General features: G+C 38.6%; 1 protein-coding gene across 2 annotated transcripts in view; it reads right to left on the bottom strand.

Moving 5' to 3' along the window:
• Ctps (CTP synthase) overlaps window positions 1-15,263 on the bottom strand; it is a gene marked incomplete at its 3' end in the record, with an annotated part of 123,247 nt that extends 107,984 nt beyond the window's left edge. The window contains 1 exon segment of one of the 2 annotated variants that reach the window (XM_070088223.1): window positions 15,118-15,263. 2 annotated transcript variants of the gene reach the window in all.
• Between the last annotated feature and the right edge of the window lie 2,217 nt (window positions 15,264-17,480).

The following is a 17,480-nucleotide window of genomic DNA, read 5'->3' as shown; positions in this document are numbered from 1 at the left end:
CTAGCAAAAGAAAGCTGGTAGGCCTACATATGAAAGAATGGGTCTATGTGGTCAGTGTACACAGCATAAAAAAAATCCTGCAGCACACACTGCATAATGAGAAAAAAAAAACTGACCGTGTTTCTGCTTTAAAACAGTGACTTTGCACTGTATTTTCGTATGCTATTTATGGTTGTATTCTAGTTTTCCTGGTCTCATTTTATAGAATGGAAGACATATTACAGAAATTGAGATGATTTTGATTGGTTTCACAATGAAAAGTACCTTGAAATTGAGCTCAAAGTAGCTGAAATGTTCGATTTTTGCCAAATTTCGAAAGTAAACAAATCATGCCACGCATCCAATACACGTCAATTGGCGAGTCTAATATTCTTTCACAAGTGCGCTGATATTATTTATACCATTTATAAACCATTTCTACACTAATACAGTAGTCTGCATAACAGTAAATCTTCTATATTTTGTGAGCATAAAAATTCAAAGTGGAAAGCAAAAGAAATGTAAGAGAGGTGGAGACGTGACTAATGAACAGAAAAAATGTTATTTTAGTGCCAGGAATGTCTGTCTTGTTTATTCTGGACCCTATTTGGAAATTGGCATCTTCTGAAATTTGTGCGAAATTCGCAAAATTGCCAATTTCTGACCACTTTATTGGATAGTTGAAATCTGTAAATGGGTGGTTTCTTGTACTAATTCGATAGAAAAAATTGAGTTCTAGCGAAATAGTTATGATTTGTGTCGACTGGTACATTGGAATTGGCCGAAAATAGGGCTCAAAGTGGGCGAAATTACCGATGCGTAAACATCAGAGACCGCTAACTTCGCGAGAGCATAATTCTGTAAGTTTTCCATCAAATTTCATACTTTTGGTGTCATTATGATCGGGAAAAGATTCTCTATCATTTTATAAGAAAATTTTTTTTTTTCGAAAAAATTCCAACCCTGAACCCTGAGAACAAGTTTAGGAGAGGGCCTGCCGACCCTGAAAGGGTCATTAAGGGAGGAGCACGGCATCCGACCTAGTACCACAAGCTAGTTAGGGCCAACTCACACCCAGCCACTGAAGATTGATATCATTCACAATAGTTAAATTTTAATCACGGAAAGTGCTAAACCCAGAGGGGTCATACAACACCTGTGGAACAGGAGGAATTTAAAAAAAAAAAAAAAGGAAAGTAAGTCCAGTTCCTTGTATCTAGAGTCCCTCATCATCATAAAAGTAAAATAATGCAATAATATAAAATATTAATCTTTAAACTGTCCAAATATAGATCTACCTTTGCTCGCGTAGCACTCCGAACATAGATCTACCTTTTTTTTTTTTTTACATTCTTTCTTATGGAGAAAATCAAGGTCGGAGCACTACGCGTGCAAACGTAGATTTACGTTTGGACAGTTTAAGGGTTAAAGATTATATCTGGCAAAATGGCATCAACACAACCCAATAACATATGAACTTTCTACTAAGTAGGATACAAGTGTGTTGAAATTTTGAAATCATCTGCACCCATCTCAGAGACAAACAGCACCCCACACAGGTAAACAGTCCTATGAATCTTGCACAAGATGCATTAACTATTAACCCTTTCAATGTCGAGACTCCTGCTTTCAAATTTGCTCTCAGTGTCGAAGAATTTAAAAAAAAAAATCCTTATGAATCTTTTCCCAAGAGTAAAGACACCAAAAGTACAAAATTTGATGGAAAACTTATGGAATTACGCTCTCGCGAAGTTTGCAGTCTTGGCGATATTTACACAGCAGCGATTTTGCCCACTTTGAGCCCTATTTTCAGCCAATTCCATTGTTCCAGTTGACCAAATTCATAATTATTTCACTAGAACTCCTGTTCTATCAACTGAGTAGAAGAAACCGTCCATTTACTGATTTAAACTACCCAATAAAATGATCAGAAATTGGTAATTTGGCCAATTTCATACACAATTCAAGAAAGGCCAATTTCAGAATAGGGTCCAGAATTAGCAATGCAAACATTCCTAGCACTAGAATAACATTTTCTCTGTTCATTAGTCATGTTTCCAGGCCCCTCTTATGTAACGCTTGCTTTTCATTTTGAATTTTTATTCACACTAAAAATAGAAGATTTACTGTTATTCAGATTACTGCATAGAGCCTCTCCTCATACTACTGCATAGAGCCTCTCCTCATACTACTGCATAGAGCCTCTCCTCATACTACTGCATAGAGCCTCTCCTCATACTACTGCATAGAGCCTCTCCTCATACTACTGCATAGAGCCTCTCCTCATACTACTGCACAGAGCCTCTCCTCATACTACTGCATAGAGCCTCTCCTCATACTACTGCATAGAGCCTCTCCATTCCTAAGACCACATCGGTAAACAAATTCATCGCTAAGTGAGGAGAGGCTGTAAGTGTAAAAATTGTATAAATAGTATCAGCACATTTTGTAAATGCACATTAGATAGACCAGTTGACATGTACTGGACACGTGATGTGATTTGTTTACTTTTGAACATCAAAAATTGAACATTTCCGTTACTTCGAGCTCAACGTCAAGCTACTTTTAATAGGTAAACCATTCAAAATCACCTTTATTTCTGTAATATATCTTCCATTCTATCAAATGAGACCAAGAAAACATGAATGCAACCATAAATACCATATGAAAATACACTGCAAAGTCACCATTTTAAACCAAAAACACACAGTCGCAGTTATTTTTTTTCCCCCCATTATGCACTGTGTGCTGTAGGATTTTTTTACTGTGCACACTGACCACTCAGACCCATTCTCTCATATATAGGCCTACCAGCTTCCTCCCGCAAGATTGGAAGCTACAGTGAATCCTCAGTTTTTGTGTTTAATCCGTTCGAGTGATTGGTGAAAATGGAAACCATTTTCACCATAAGAAATAATGTAAATCCAATTAATCCGTTCCAGACACCCAGAAGTATGAACAAAAAAAAACTTTTTTTACCTTAAAGATAGATTTACATGCACAAAAGAATGAACATTCAACATGACACTTACCTTTATTGAAGGCTGCTGTTGATGGATGGAAGACAGGGAGGAGGGGAGAGGGAAGAGAGGTTATTGTTTGGAAGGGAAATCCCCCTCCATAAGGACTGCAGGTACCAGGTGATTATCCAGGATCACCTCCCTCCCTTGTGTTTTAATGCCACTAGGACCAGCTTGAGAATCACTGGACCTTTGTTGCACAAAATATCTGTCCAGATAGGTCTGTTTCTGGCATCTCTAAGATTTGCCTAAAATGGGACATGGCATTGTCATTGTAAAAGTCACCAGCACGGATTGCAACAGCTTTCTCAGGGTGATGTGCCTCCACAAATGAATGCACCTTAGTCCACATTGCACAAATCACATTAATCTTTAAAGAAGGCACCTTCTTCCACCTTTCCTGAGCTGTGGTCTGTTGTTGTTGCAGATGAACTCTTGCAGCTCATCAGTTGTTAGCTCTTGACTGTAGTCCTCCACAAGCTCTTCCACATCCTTGCCACTCACATCCAACCCCATGGAATTCCCCAATGCCACAACTTATTGCACAACAGGTGTAGGGTCGACAAGGTCAGCCTCAAACCCTTCAAAATCCCTCTTTTGGACACAATCTGGCCACAATTTTCCCAAGGCAGAGTTCATCATCCTGGAAGTCACTCCCTGCCAAGCCTTATCTATAAGGCTTATGCAGTGGAAGATACTGAAGTGATTCTTCCTGAACTCTCTTAGGGTCAATTCAGAGTCCGAGGTTATGTCAAAGCACCTTTGAAACACTGCTTTGGTGTACAGTTTTTTGAAGTTTGCAATGATCTATTGGTCCATGGGCTGGATGAGAGGAGTGGTGTTAGGAGGCAAGAACTTCACTGTTACAAAACTGAATTCCTTAGACAAATGGTCTTCCAAGTCTGGAAGATGAGCAGGAGCACTGTCCATTAACAGGAGGCATTGGAGTGGCAATTTATTATCCAGGAGGTTTTTCTTCACACTCAGGCCAAACACTTCACTGAACCATTCCAGGAAAATTTCCCTCATGACCCATGCCCTACTGTTAACCTTTCACATCACATACAATTTACTCTTGACAACACTGTTTTTCTTGAACACTGGGATTTTCAAAGTGATACACGAGTAAAGGCTTCACTTTGAAATCCCCACTAGCATTACTACACAACAAGAGAGTTAGCCTGTCTTTCATAGGCTTGTGTCCTGGGAGTGCCTTTTCCTCCTGCATAATGTAGGTCCTCTTTGGCATTTTCTTCCAAAACAGGCCTGTTTCATCACAATTGAACACTTGTTGTGGTTGGAATTTTTCAGCCTCTACATAACCTTTTAATTCCCACACGAATTTCTCAGCCGCTTGTCTGTCTGAACTGGCACCCTCACCATGTCTTACAACAGTGTATGCCACTTCTTGAATTTTTCAAACCAACCTTTGCTGGCCTTAAATTCACCAACATCAGCACTCGTTTCAGGCAGTTTCTTTATGAGATCATCATGCAGCTGCCTTGCCTTTTCACACATTATCGACTGCACAACACTATCTCCTGCTAACTCGACTCACGAAATCATAATGACACGATTGCGAACAAACCATACCACTGGGCCAGCTAGCTGACCCAGTGGCTAACGCGACGGTCTGGACTTTTGAGACTTTCTGACCATGGGTTCAAACCCCACCCGTAGTATGGTTTCTCCTGCTAACTCTTTCTCTCTGATCCACACAAACAATAATTTCTCCACTTCTTCAATTGTTTGGGATCTCTGTTTGGTTATCGCATTCACCCCTTTTGCAACATCAGCTTCCATGATTTCTTTTCTCTTTGCCACAATGGAGCTGATCATTGATGGAGCCTTCCCGTACATCCTGCCGAGTTCAGCAATGCACATGCCACTATCATTTTTGAACTATTTTTTTTTCATTTCTACGGTGTTCCTCACTTTCTTTACCAAAGGACTGGCTATAAGAGCTTTCTTTGGAGCCATGGTGGCTTATTTAGCATTCAAGCACAATAAATAAGTGCCAAAAACAATGGACTATTACGTAATGTTTCATTTGACCTTACAGGATATGTTCACTCACCGAGAAACAACACGACACTGCCTGAGAATGCGTGTGGAAGGAGGCTTTGTCTGCGCACTAAGTACTGGACAGGTTCCGTACCATCAACGAAAACGGAGGAAATTGACGAAAACAGAACCAAAATATTGACGAAAAGTCGGCAAAAATGGAAATCTGCGATAACAGAGATTGACAAAAAGGGAGGATCCACTGTACTACTAGAATTCTGGCATAGTATTATGGGACTGGCACTGGCATCAAAGCCATAATATTACATGACCGACACCAAAGGGGTTAATGCCACTTTTACAACATTTATAACATTTTTAGTGTATTTTTAAATGATTATACAGTAGTGCACCGTGTACTGTAATAAAAAAAGAGGAAATCAGCTCTAATAAACATTATTTAGGTATGCATACTGCTCAGAGAGTCTATCCTAAGTCAGAGTCGTCAGTAAACGAGCTAACATATGTGTAAATTTTACCTTATTCCTAGTAATGACCCTCGTATTGTAGATAGTCATAATGACCCTCGTGTAGTAGTTAAGTCTTTTTAGTATGATGATAAAATGTTATCTTCATTACAGAATAATAAAATATTATAACCTTTATATTATAATAATAAGGTAAAAGGACCCCAATGGAAATAAGTCACTCTGTCTGACTTTTTTGGGTTATCCTAGGTTCTCTACACATATGCTGCTATGTATGATAATTCTATGTAACTATCTGTGTATACCTGAATAAAAAACCAACTTACTTACTTACTGACGAGGCTGAATTTAAAATTCTCAGCAATTGTGAGAAAAAATATTTAACTCTGATTTTTTAAAAATTCCACTTCGATAAATTGACAAATTAATACTCACACAGTGTAAAATTAATACAAAGATGATTCCAATTAAGATGTACCATTACAGTACAGTTTGAAGACAATCAGAAGAGGCATTCTCAAGTTATGACATTCAAAACAATTTACTGTACAGGAGGTCCCCATTTTATAGCATTTTGCTAATACAGTGGTATTCAATTATACCCATTCTTCATTTATTCAGGCTACCTACAATAAATATATTCACCACTCACTATAAGCTAAATACGAAAATGTTTTAAGGTAAGCGATGTGTGTACGGCCTCTCCTCGCTTAGTGACATACAAGTAGGCCATCACTAATCCGGCAATCAGTTATCTGGTTCCATCAGTAATCTGGTTCTAATTTCAGCTAGCATAATATCAAAGTTCATCATTATACTGACTCAGAAATTGTGCAGATGGCTGTAAATCCACAGCAGTAAGCCAGTGGAGGAGAAAGTGGTGATGAAAATGAGGATGATGTAGCAGTCTCTATGGATAGGTTAATAAAGCATATTCTAACCTAACCATTCTGTAATCCAGCAAACTCACTAATCTGGCACACTACAGGTCCCAGTGATGCCAGATTAGTGATGGCCGGCCTGTACTTGTTTACTGACGACTCGGACTTACGTTGGGCTCTCTGACCAGTATTCATACCTAAATACTGTATATTAGAGCTGATTTCGTCTATTATGTTTATTACAATATACAGTATACCACTGTATAATCATTTAAAAATATACTAAAAATGTTATAAATGGTGCAAAGGTGATATTAAAATAATATCAAAGGTGGGTGACACTAACCCACTACCATTAGAGTATGCTCCTTGCTTAGTGACAAATTCGTTTACCGACGTGGTCTTAGGAACGGAACTCTGCCATTAAGTGAAGAAAGGCTGTACTGTATGCTTTAGGCCTAGCTCTATTCCTCACTTAATATATGATAGTGTGAACACGTTTTCAGGGTTTTATATGCATTTGAAAATGCAAAAGGGTTATGATTGGCTTTACAGTGACTTTTGTTTTACAGCGGTAGCCCAGAACCTAACCTGCTGTTTAAGTGCGACCCTCCTGTATAAAACTAGCAAATAAAAATTTACACAAAAATGAGTGACAAACTGTATTTTAATAAAGCCCCTCAATGGTAAAAGCTTGATGCCAATCAGAAGAGACATTTTTCAGTAACTGAGCTCATTTCACCACTTCAAGTTTTTAATTATTTCAGTAAAAATTAAAAATTTACACCTTCACAGACTAAACTCATAGGTCATTATCATCCTTACAGAATGCATCATAATATTTTGAAGCTAGTCAGAAGCATTTGTGCCAATTTTATTCAATAAAATTAGCAAATTTGGGTTTATTAAAATTATAACTAAGCACTTAACCCACAAGGGTCATACAGCACAGATGGCACTCAATAGCAGTGTAAAACTGGAAACTAATCAGATGAGTTATTCTTCAGTTATGGTACGGATTCCAACAATTAAAAAACATTTTTTTACCATTTTATGACAACAAATTAACTGCACAAAAACTTACTAAGCATATATAGTAGACCCCCTGTTTTCATAATTAATCCATTCCAGAAGGTTGGCCTAAATCCAAAATGGCCGAAAACCGAAGTAATATTTCCCTTAAGAAATACGTAATGTAAATACAATTAATTCGTTTCAGACACCCAAAAATATTAACAAAAAATATATTTTATAGAGAATAACTATAGTTTTACATACAGAAAATAATGAGAAATAAATATAAATTACTAATTTTAATAACTAATAATAATAATACACCTACCATCCGATTTACGACCTGCTCGACATACGACCGTGTTTTCTATGCCAAATTTCTGGGAAATAAACAACTGTTTGTGTTGTACACAGTGTTTATCATAAACCTTACAGTATAAAATATAGTACTAACAGCATAAAAAGTAAAATAAAAAATGAAATACCAAAATAAAACAATAAAATAGTCATTACAAAAATGTGATGTTGATATTCAGTATTAAGGTCCGATTTACATCCATTTCGACTTACGACCAGTTTGTCAGAACCGAACTCGGTCGTAAGTCAGATGGTACCTGTAATAAATAAATAAATAATAATAATAATAATAATAACTATCTTTATTTACTACAAGTACATGTACACGGTATACAGGCCTAGCTGACATCAATGACATACTACTATATAGAAAGCCCCTTGTTATGCTGAGCAAATTAGGTCAGTGACCCAGGATGCCACCCACACCAGTCAACTAACACCCATTTTACTGATGGGGAACATAGACAACAGGTGGAAAGAAACACGCCCAATGTTTCTACTCTGGCTGGGAATCAAACCCAGGACCTCGCCGTGTGAAGCGAGAGCATTAGCCACCAGGCCACCAGAGCCAAGAATTGTAAACAAAAGCTTTATGTACTATTAACCCTTCAACTGTCACAAGCCCATTTCTGAAACTGTCATTCTATGTTGCAGAATTTTCGGAAAAAAAAAAAATTCTTATGAAATGATAGAGAATCTTTTCCCGATGGTAATAACACCAAAAGCAGGAAATTTGATCGAAAACTCACGGAATTACATTCCTATGAACTTAGCAATCTCGGCGATATACACACATTGGCGATTTCGCAGACTTTGAGCCTTATTTTTGGCCAATTCCACTGTTCCAGTCGACCAAACTCATAGCTATATCTCTAGAACTCCATTTTTTCTATCAACTGAGTACAACTGACATAGGCTCATCAGGGTCAGCCACAAACCCTTCAAAATCCCTCTTGTGGACACAATCTAGCCACAATTTTCTCCAAGCAGAGTTCAAAGTCCTGGTAGTCACTCCCCCCCAAGCCTTACCTATAAGGCTTCTGCAATAGAGGATACTGAAGTGTTCTTTCCAAAACTCTCTTAGGGTCAAGTGAGTGTCTGAGGTCACATTAAAGCACCTTTGAAACATTGCTTTGGTGTACAGTTTTTAAAGTTTGAAATGCCCTGCTGATCCATGGGTTGGAGGTGAGGAGTGGTATTCGGGGGCAAGAACTTTACTGTGATGAACCCAAACTCCTCCAAAATTAGGTCATCCAAGTTTGGAGGATGAGAAGGTGCATTGTCCATTACTAGGAGGCACTTGAGATCCAATTTCTTCTCCAGGAGGCAATTCTTCACACTGGGGCCAAACACTTCATTGAACCGCTCGACGAAAATTTCCCTCGTGACCCATGCCTTATTATTAGATCTCCAAAACACACACAACTGACTCTTCATAACATTGCTTTTCCTGAACACTCTGGGATTTTCAGAATGGTACACTAGTAACGGCTTCACTTTGAAATCCCCACTAACATTAGCACAGAACATGAGCATCAGCCTGTCTTTCATAGGCTTGTGTCCTGGCAGTCCCTTTTCCTCCTGAGTAATGTAGGTCCTCTTTGGCATTTTCTTCCAAAAGAGGCCTGTTTCGTCACAACTGAACACTTGTACAGGTTTCAGTCCTTCAGCCTCTATGTACTCCTTGAATTCACTTACGAATTTTGTAGCTGCAATTTTGTCCAAACTGGCAGCCTCACCATGCCTTATCACACTGTGTATGCCACTACGGTTCTTAAATCTCTCAAACCAACCTTTGCTGGCCTTAAATTCACAAATATCAGTACTCGTTGCAGGCAATTTCTTTACCAGATCATCATGCAACTGCCTAGCCTTTTCACAAATAATCGACGTCATAAGACTATCTCCTGCTAATTGTTTCTGGTTTATCCACACCTATAATAACTTCTCAACCTCTTCGAGTACTGGTGATCTCATTTCTGTCAGCATATTTACCCCCTTTGCAACAACAGCTTCCTTGATTTCCTTTTTCTTGGCCACGATGAAAGATATGGTTGTACGGGATTTGTTATACATCCTGGCCAGTTCGGCCACACGTACGCCACTTTCACATTGTTCAATGATTTTTTCTTAAATTCAATCGTATTTCTCACCTTCTTTACCAAAGGCTTGGCACTAGGAGCTTTCTTTGAAGCCATGGTAGCTTAATTAGCACTTGCAAGCACTAAAATGAATGGAATATTATGAAATATTTCACAGGAACAAGTGAGGGGACCGTCGCTCACTGGTAAACAATGGCACAATGGCACACTGGCTGGGAAGGGAGGCCGAGGCGGCTAAGAGCCGTGAGTACGCGTCCAGGATGAACGACGATTAGCGAGTCAACTGACCATTTGCAAGCCAATGTTTGGACATGAATAATGCAACGATTTCCGAAAAGGACGACTATTGAGCCTGACGATTATCAAGGGACCACTGTAGTTATTCTCTATAAAATGTATATTTTGTTAATATTTCCCATAAGAAATAATGTAAATCCAATTACTCCATTCCAGACACCCAAAAATATTAACAAAAATTACATTTTATGGAGGAAAACTACAGTTTAACATACAAACTAAGGCATACAAAAACCAAGGTTCCACTGTATTTAAAATGGTCAACGGTAATAAAAATTACATGTTTTCACAAAATTGACAACTCTGCAACTACAAACTTGCATTTCACTCCAGCTAATGTCAAAACTTTTTGGCACCTTTTTCGCATGTCTGAAACTACACCACTAAGGTTTCTGAAAATGTAATTTTAATATTAACCCTCTGAGGGTCGACAGGCCCTCTCCGAAACTCGTTCTCAGGGTCGGCCAAATTTAAAAAAAAAAAAAAATTATTTTCTCTTATGAAAAGATAGAGAATCTTTTCCCGATCATAACGACACCAAAAGTTTGAAATTTGATAGAAAACTTACGGAATTATGCTCTCGCAAAGTTAGCGGTCTCGGCGATGTTTACGGATCGGCGATTTTGCCCACTTTGAGCCCCATTTTCGGCCAATTTCACTGTACTAGTCGACAAAAAACATGAATATTTCGCTAGAACTCCATTTTTTCTATCGAATGGGTGCAAGAAACCACCCATTTATAAATTCAACTATCCAGTACAGTGGTCAGAATTTAGCAATTTTGCCAATTTCACACAAATTTCAAAAGATGCCAATTTCGGAATAGGGTCCAGAATAAACAAGAAAGACATTCCTGGCACTAAAATGACATTTCCTCTAGTCATTAGTCACGTCTCAAGGCCCCTCTTATATTCTTTTGCTTTCCACTTTGAATTTTTATTCTCACAAAAAATATAAGATTTACTGTTATGCAGACTACTGCATTAGTGTAAAAAATGGTATAAATATTATTGGTGCACTTGTGAAAGAATATTAGACTCACCAGTTGACGTGTATTGCACGCTTGGCACGATTTGTTTACTTTTGAAGTTTGGTAAAAATCGAACATTTCTGCTACTTTGAGCTCAATTTCAAGGCACCTTTCATTGTAAAACCAGTCAAAATCATCTCAATTTCAGTAATATGTCTTCCATTCTATAAAATGAGACCAAGAAAACTAGAATACAACAATAAATACCATACGAAAATACACTGCAAAGTCGCTGATTTATTAAAAAAAAATGGAAAAAGTTTTTTTTTTCTCATTATGCACTGTGTGCTGCAGGATTTTTTTTAGACTGTGCACACTGACCACATAGACCCATTCTTTCATATGAAGGCCTACCAGCTTTCTCCCACTAGATTTGAGGTCGCTAGAATTTATGAGTACTAGTACGTCAAAAACCCCTACGCGTAAGACGTACTAGTACGACAAAAACCCTCAAAGGGTTAATGCTTCCTGGGACAACCACACCCACTCTTTCCTTTCATGCCTGCTTTATATACCCTCTGATTTATCCTATGCTGCTCCTTCCTCTTTAAGTGTCCAAACCACCTCAGCCCCTCCTCTGCACTCTAGAATTATACTCTCGGTGACGTTTACACATTCGTCTAATTTTTACACATTGGGTTCACTGCATAATATTCACACCACACATTGCTCTCAGACGTAACATATCCAATGCCTCCAGCTTCCAACTCACCAACATTTAAAGCCCATTGACCCCACCCATATTTAAGTGTTTCTACCACTTTGAGAGTTCTATTGCAGGTGTCCAGAAAGTTTCAGCACTGGGTTAACCTTTGTGTCAATTGTCCTGTATGAATGAATATTTTGTATGTTGAATATACTTCAACCTGAACTGATAATGCTCACACAAATGCCACCACTCTTCAACTTATGAAGAGTATGGGTATGTGATGTCTGGCATCTGCTTGGGAATCAAACAGCAATTTTTTGCTCGAGTTACTATTGACACGTGGCCTGGTTAGCAAAGCTCTCACTTCACACACAGAGGGGTCCGAGTTCGATTCACAGCAAGGGTGGAAATATTGGGCATTTCCTTACACCGGTTGTCCAAGTAAACCCATCAGTAAAATGGGTACCTGGATGTTAGTCGACTGGTGTTGGTTACATACTGGGACAAAAATTTACCTAATTTGCCTAAAATGCTTTGCATAACATGAAATTTTCTATACAGAAGTATGTCATTGATGTCAGCTACACCTGTATACCTTGTACATGTACTTGTAGAAATAATGATATTAATATTATTGTTATTAGTATTATTATTGATAGAATCCCCCCCCCCCCGGGGTGGGATGAAGAGGTGGCATTCAGAGGCCATTCCAAAGAAGGGAAGATTTCATTCAGATTTTTAACCCTAGAGGGTTAGCCACCCAGAATAACCCAAGAAAGGTAGTGCATCATGGAGGGACTGTCTTATTTCCACTGGGGTCCTCAATCTTGTCCCCCAGGATGTGACCCGCACCAGTCAACTAACGTTTACTAGGTGAACGGGACAAGTGTTGTAAGGAAACATGTGCAATGTTTCCATCTTTGCTAGGGATCGAACCATGGAAACTGTGAGGTCAGAGCATTGCCTACCAGGCCATGGGCCACTGGTTTAATTCCTTAGATCAAGAACCCTCTTACTTTTCATCCAGAAACCTGCCTTAAGAGAAGTACATTCTTTACAATTAACCTAGGATAGCCCAATAAAACATTGACCGTAGCCTGGTAAGCAATGTTCTTGCTTCACACACACCATCCATGGTTCGATCCCCGGCAAGGGTAGAAACACTTGGCATGTTTCCTTACACCTATTGTCCCATTCACCTAGCAAGTATTACTGTTATTATAATCAAAGGGAAGCGCTAAACCCATAGGATTATACAGCGCTTGTGGGGGGATGTGGAAGGTATTCAGGTTTAATTCAGGGAACTGTAGCACAGATCAAATTCCCTAGATCAAGAGCCCCTCACCAGCATCAAGGAACCTTCCTTGTGGGATAGCAAGTAAGTAGGTACCTGGGTGTTAGTCAATTGGTGTGAGTCGCATCCTGGGGGACAAGATTGAGGACCCTAATGGAAATCAGACAGACCCTGGATGACACAGTCTTTCTTGGGTCATCCTGGGTAGCTAACCCTTCAGGGTTAAAACTCCTATTGAAATCTTATCTGACTTTTCTCCACTAGGGTTCTTGACAGAAAGGCTATCCATATGGCCACTCATTTAATAACTGTCTAAATCATTATATATTAACCTCAGTCCCAAGAATGGGTGCCGTCTCCTCAAAAGATGCTGAAATATACCTTATTAGTTAATTTTCTTGGCAATACCCAAAAATAGTGACACTCGTAAACATAATAAAATTTCATCAAGTACTGTCATTCTTCTTGCAGTCCCACAGTAGTCTGGAATATAAATGTTAAGGATATTGTCCTAGATACCCAAGTGGTGTGTTATCTACATAAATATTTAATAACCTAGATATTCTGTGAACTTTTTTTTTTAATGGTAATACTCATACCATGCCCGGCCACACACCTGCACCTTCCACAACACTTCCAACACAAACCTGACATTTTGCAACATTCACGCTACAAGAATACAACAATACCTGTGTTATGAGTGGTGTATGAGAGAGAAGTAGTGTAATAATGAGATCTGAGGTAATAATAGAGTGTAGTGCAGGAAGAACAATGTTGTAGCTCCCACCACCTGCACATGCGCCTCTAACACTGCTAAACACTCACCACACACACCGAAAATATTCTTTTGTATTATTACAAAAATAATACATTAATGTGGATATATGGGGATATGGAAGTTCTAAAATCTTATGTAGTTGCAGTTTTTTCAAAGCTCTTATAATGCACAGAATTTAGAGAAAAAAAACTCACTTGGATTTTTTTGGGGTTATCCAAGGTAAGCTACACATGTGCTACTATGTATGATAATTTATGTAACTATTTATGTGTACCTGAACCTGAATAAACTTACTTACTTTCTTACTTATTATTATTCTGTTTTGTTGAGTTAGTAAGTTTATTCAGGTATACATAAATAGTTACATAGATTATCATACATAGTAACATATGTGTACAGATCCTGGGATAACCCAAAAAAGTCAAAGTGACTTATTTACAGTAGGCAAAAATCAACAAATATATATGCCTGCCAATAACACGTTTGTGCTTTCAAGATCAATTACAAAAATTGATTTATAAATGAAACCTAAATAATAACTTACTAACGAATTCTTTACCGTTCGAAAAAGACACTAAATAAGAAGCAACACAACATAGAACTCTTCATTATTTTCGGTACTCGAGGTGCAAAATCTGTGAATATTATTATTTTTTTAAGAAAATCGACGTTATCATTATAAGGGCAGGTTGGAAAACAAACAGGGGCACATACTGCAGTTCTTAACAAAGAAACTGTCCACGTTAAATGTTTCTATGCAGATGTTTTCAGGCAGGTGTGGCAAGACTTACAAGCAAGTCTCCACATAGCCACTTTTGCTACCAGGCAATGGGCCTGGTGGCAAACGCTCTAGCTTCACACGGTGAGAGTCCGGGTTCGATTCCGGCGAGGGTAGAAACATTGGGCGTGTTTCCATATACCGGTTCTCCATGTTCACCCATCAGTAGTGGGTACCTGGGTGTTAGTCGACCGGTGTGGGTCGCATCCTGGGACAAAATTGACCTAATTTGCCCGAAATGTTCAGCATAACAAGCAGATTTTCTATATAGTAGTATTTCATTGGTGTCAGCTAGGACTGTATAACTTGTATATGTACTTATAGAAATAAAATTATTATTATTACATGTCACCCAGAAACAGCAATTCTGGTCGACATCCTAAGGAAGAGTACCGACAAGACCCCAGCAGAAACGAGCCACACAGCTTGGTAGTCAGTTGGGTTACCTTGGACTATTAATTAACGTAGCCTGGAGTATACCTGAAGAAGGTTTCTAGATTCAACGTCTCTGTGGCGAGTTTTCTTTACTCTCTGGAACACTTGAGAACAGTCATTACCTGCCCCGAGTTTGCCACTGCTGAACTAAAAGATTACTCATTGTTGTATCTCGATTCAAGCTGCACTGTAAAAAATTTTTATGTAAGCATTCACACACATTTCTTGCTCCAACATTGTTGTTATTAATTGTACTACTTTCCCACTAGTTTATGCACATTTTTGCAATTCTGATTCTGTCAGCTAATTATTGTTGCTAGCCGAGTGTTTTCAAGCGACAATTTACTTATTCACTCAGTGTTAAGTCTTGGCGATATTATTTATACTAACACTGCCAGTTAAAACCTCGAGTCATTATCTCAGTTATTTGCACAGATTTTTGAAGTGTATTATTTCCGCGTTTACATTGTTACTAACTAAACTATTTTCATTTGCAGCTTATTGTACATATTCTCCTGCAATTTATGTTTTATCTAATGTACGCATTATTCCCTGTATTTTCTAGTGTTTACCTCTATTTTCTTGCAAATTAAATATAATTTTGCAATGATTACCTTTAAATCTAATATCTTACACTAACATCGTTTGTATATAGAAAACTGTCAGCTTTGGCTCATTATATCAAGGCTCGCTTCTTAAAAACTCCTGTTGTTTTCAGCCCAAGTGTCTTCAGCCCGTGTCTTCGGTCCCAGTGTCTTCATCTTCTGTATATTCATTATTTGCTTATGATCCTTTGCTATTTGGTGTCCCGTAGTTCGATCACTAGGGCACTCAGCTGACACAATGAGGTCCAGGGTTCGAATCTCCTCCGGTACAGCTAGAAAACATAGAAAACATAAGACACCTGCTGTCCCTGTTCACCCATCATTAAAATGGGTACCTGGGTGTTAGTCGACTGGTGTGGGTCGCATCCTGGGACAAAACTGACCTAATTTGCCGGAAATGCTCAGCATAACAAGCGCCTTTCTATATAGTAGTATGTCATTGATGTCAGCTAGGACTGTATACCATGTACATGTAGTAAAATTATTATTATTATTATTATTATTATTATTAAAGATAGGATCAGTTGTAACAATGTTCTCCTGGAGGATTTCAACTTAAGGCACCTAAAAATGGAGGAATATAGCAAATAATGTTGTTGCATTGATAACACCAGGAGGCAGCTCAGACGAGAACTCACACAAAATTCAAATTAACAAGCAAATAATAGAGCCTACTATATTGGAGAATACACTGGACCTCATCTTCACTAGCAATGATGATCTGATACGAAATGTCACTATATCAAAAACAATATACTCGGATCACAACATAATCGAGGTTCAGACATGTATGCCCAGAGCCCCAAACCGACAAAATAGGATCATTCACGAGGGAGCTTTCACCAAATTCAACTTCAGTAACAAGAACTTAAAGTGGGACCAAGTAAACCAAGTCCTAAATGATATAAGCTGGGAAGATAGACTAAACAACACAGATCTCAACTTATGCCTAGAACAGATTAACTCTGTGGCACTCGTTGTATGCTCAAGGCTTATTCCTTGATTGAAAATAGAAAGAGACAGGCGCTCCCTTTATAGGCGACGGAAAAGAATAACAGAGCGGCTAAAGGAGGCCAATATATGTGCAATGCGTAGGGAGAGACTGGTCAGAGAAATAGCAAACATCGAACTAAAGCTAAAGGAATCTTATAGGAGTCAGCAATCGCGGGAAGAACTAAAAGCCATAAATGAAATCGAAAGAAACCCAAAGTATTTCTTTTCTTATGCCAAATCAAAGTCGAGAACAACGTCCAGTATTGGGCCCCTACTTAAACAAGATGGGTCATACACAGATGACAGCAAGGAAATGAGTGAGCTACTTAAGTCCCAATATGACTCAGTTTTTAGCAAGCCGCTAATCAGACTGAGAGTAGAAGATCTAAACGAATTTTTTATGAGAGAGCAACAGAATTTGGTAAACACAAGCTTATCTGATGTTATCCTGACGCCAAATGACTTCGAAAAGGCGATAAATGACATGCCCATGCACTCTGCCCCAGGGCCAGACTCAGGAACTCCGTGTTCATTAAGAACTGCAAGAAGCCCCTATCACATGCTTTTAACATCCTATGGAGAGGGAGCATTGACACTGGGGTCGTCCCACAGTTACTAAAAACAACAGACATAGCCCCACTCTACAAAGGGGGCAGTAAAGCAATAGCAAAGAACTACAGAGCGATAGCGCTAACATCCACATCATAAAAATCTTTGAAAGGATTCTAAGAAGCAAGATCGCCACCCATCTAGATGCCCATCAGTTACACAACCCA

The sequence above is a fragment of the Cherax quadricarinatus genome, chromosome 2 (genome assembly GCF_038502225.1).
Source record: "Cherax quadricarinatus isolate ZL_2023a chromosome 2, ASM3850222v1, whole genome shotgun sequence".
Classification (NCBI taxonomy): Eukaryota; Metazoa; Arthropoda; class Malacostraca; order Decapoda; family Parastacidae; genus Cherax; species Cherax quadricarinatus.
This window is presented reverse-complemented; position numbering and strand designations above follow the sequence as displayed.